The sequence below is a fragment of the Propithecus coquereli genome, unplaced genomic scaffold (assembly GCF_000956105.1).
Source record: "Propithecus coquereli isolate 6110/MARCELLA unplaced genomic scaffold, Pcoq_1.0 Scaffold37, whole genome shotgun sequence".
NCBI lineage: Eukaryota > Metazoa > Chordata > Mammalia > Primates > Indriidae > Propithecus > Propithecus coquereli.
The window spans coordinates 4,584,047-4,587,374 of record NW_012149396.1 but is presented as its reverse complement, the minus strand read 5'-3'; the positions used below and the strand labels follow the sequence as shown (position 1 = coordinate 4,587,374).

The 3,328-nt window shown below is 37.7% G+C and overlaps 1 protein-coding gene across 9 annotated transcripts in view; it reads left to right on the top strand.

Annotated features, from left to right (window-relative positions):
• The window catches only part of TCF4 (transcription factor 4), a 392,852-nt gene that overhangs the window by 363,440 nt on the left and 26,084 nt on the right, over window positions 1-3,328 (top strand). The gene's annotated exons all lie outside the window — the stretch shown is intronic.

The following is a 3,328-nucleotide window of genomic DNA, read 5'->3' as shown; positions in this document are numbered from 1 at the left end:
GTATTTATGAATAAGTCTATATTTGAATAATATTTAAGCAGATTTGTTCGTATTACAATTGGAATTTTAATTTTGCCCATTATTTTGGAGAATGTTCTTTTTTTTTTTTTTTTGGATGATTACAAAGATTCAGAGAATCTTCTTAACAGAATTTTAACTGATGACAATTAATGGGGTGACCACATGGATGGTAATGTAAGTTTATCAGTGATTCTGTGTAATTCTGCTCCTTACAAACTCCTGCCTGATCACTAAACACCTTGGTGTCCTATTTTGTCCTTGAGGCTCTTTCAGAGTTGCTTGGATAAAAGTCTATTTTCCATCTTCACTGTAGTATGTCTTGTTTAAAGGTGGTTCCAAAAGGAAATGGACAATAAGTGCAAATTATTACGAAGTTCTTTTAAGTTCTTGCTCAATAGTATTCTTCCGTCTTCCTTTCAATTTCTCTTAATAAAAGACTAAGATTAAGAGTACCATTCTGTACGATATAATATTGAAACCTGCAACCAATTTGAAACCAAAAATACTGGTTTATAAATAGAAGCAATGAACTCACTTCTAAAATGTGGAAAGATATTTTTGAACGCCAAAGTCAAATCTTTTTTTCTTTCTTTCTTTTCTTTGACCTCTACCCTAAAAATTCATCATTGAGTAAAAATTATTTGTCTATGCGTGGCAGTTGCTAAGAGTTGACAAAAGGAAAGTCTAGATTTTAATTTAGCTTGGCCTCAGGTAATGTGTTAAATACACTTGGGATGCATATAATATGAGATTTTCGTTTGTACAGCTCTTTTTTTAAAACTACAATGTTTAAACAATACTGCTTTTAATTAAGAAATCTGGCTTTATTAAAAGCCAGATCTGTGACTTATAACCATTTCTGTATATCTGCTCTCAATCAAGAGAAAAATAGTTTGATTTCTGTAGCTGTGTTCGTTTTGCATATGTTAAACGGATGTAACATGCGCCCGGGGCATTGCTTCAGAGACAGTCTTTTTCATAAATATGTGAAGTTTGTTCTTAAATACCAGATGTAGGTTAAGTGGTTCTTTAAAATATTAAACTATACATAGACGCTTTTTTCAACTATTTGACCTTTGAATTGCCTTTTCTTTGAATCTGATTCAGAGGTGGAATGGGAGGAAAAGACTAGAATTATTTTTGGATAGGAGAAGTTGGACTGACCCTGGTGGAAGGGAGAGGGAGAAGATTGAATAGAACAGTAGAAAAAGAGAAATAATTAGGCAATATTATTACACAGAAACTTCTTTGATTTGATTTTGGAAAAAAAAACTATACAGGAGCAATAAAGCCACCAATTTTGCTGATGGGAAAAACTTCCTGTTCTCTTCTCTGGAGACATTTAATATGCAATCAAGGACAACCACAGAGCCGACCAGATCGTAGCGTAACTCCAAAGACATGGCACGTCAACAACCTGCTGCCCTTTGAAGCAAATGGGGTTTTACAGTCTTTCTCCTTTCTTCCTGAAAACCATCCAGCATGTCCCCAGACTCTGAATTCCTCAGCCTGAAACGCTAATGTGTGTGAAAAGGGTTGGATTGGCCTATCTTTCCTGTGCAAACGGGTATGAATTTTAAAACAAAAACAGAAGAACAAAGGAAATAGTTTTTGAATTTAGTCAGTCTGAAGTTAGCCTTTGACCGTTTGATACATTCCACAATAAAAAGGAAGTTTAAGGGGAAGAAAAAAAAACCTACCCTCCCTACCCCCCAACAACAACAAAAAATAAAATTCAAGGAGGATACTGGTAATGTTTTCCACATTTGAATTTTAATACATGAAACAGGCTATAAAACTTTGGCCAGCTGCAGTAAATAAAGTAGCCGTGGGAGGTATGCACCGGAAACTTCGGCAGAGAGCGGTGGTGAGAGTCTCATTCCCAACTACACACCTTCGTTTGTTGTTCTGGGGTGGGAGCGAGTCCCAGTAACTTGAAACTCATCCCAGTCCCGGTTTTGTTTTGAGCAAATCTCCTTCCTAACTCTCCTTAATAATTCCTTCTGATTAAAGAGTAGACAGCTTTGAATCCTGTTGACCTCCATACTCTTCTCGGTTCCTCTCTCCCCGCCTTCTGAAAATCAAAACAAAATGGCTTGGTAACTTGGAAGATGATAGAAGCATTTCTTTCTGCAGCAGCTTGAAAACCGTGGTGGGGAAAACTGTGGTTCTGCCTCGGCTGTTATGTTATCTCATTTAATTGCTAACATATTGTACTTAGCTTTTGATTCATAAAATGTTTTCCTTGGAGTTCTGAAGTCGGTCTTCAGTGATGTACTAAGTATTAGTATAATGAAAGGGATTTTTTTCACAGCGGCATGGCTCATAACACTGGAGTGAACGTTGTATACTTGCAAGCTTTCTAGATGATACTATTTGGCTATGTTCCTTTCCTGCTCGAAAGCCTTCACTGGCTTTCCATTACAAGATAAAGACCAGATTCCTTAGCCCAACATTTAAGATCCATGACCATTTACCAAAGCCTTACGTTCAGCTATTCCAATATGCAAAAAGTTTGCTAGCAAGACCAGTCTGCATATTACCAGAATTTGCCCTGTACGTTCTCGTAAGGTGCTTCTATATCTATTAATATCTGGCTTGGCCCTATCTGTTCATCTCTATCCATCTAATTCCCACCCATTCTCGAAGTACTGATTCAAATTCTTCCAGGAAGCCCTCCCTTGCCACCCCCACCCACTAGAGTCATTTTCTTCTTTACTGTCATAGCACTATGAGTCATACCATTACTAGATATTTATCCTACCCGGCTATACATAGCTCTGCACCTTTTATAGGTATGATTTCTGCTTGACCAACTGTTGTAAATTCCTTGAGCCCCACATATTATATTTTGTTTCTGTTCCAGTAAATAGATCATCAATCAAAAGGGAAGAAAAGAAATTGACATCTTCTGAGTGCCTGACGAGTTGCCAGGCCCTTCGCTAGGGGCTCCCTATACATCATCGAAGCTAGTTTTCACGAGAGCCCAGCGAGGATGATAACAGTGGCCATTCTAGGTGTTGGTAAAATGAGTCTTAGGAAATTTGAGCAGTTAATCTTGAGTCATGCAGCTAGATTTAGGTACATGGACTCTAAATTCAATGCCTTCTTTTCCTACCATGCATAGTCTCTCAAGATTATCTATGAGTACACCTTTTGAGAACTAATTTTAGGTGTTGGGAGCTCGTGATTTTTCAAGCTTCGATAAGTGATGGTTGGCAAAAGAAGTTTCCAGGTAGTCCATGGCCAAGTTCCCAGAGAAGCTCTTTTCCCACATGTAGAATAGAGAACTTTTTCTGCAGTGTGG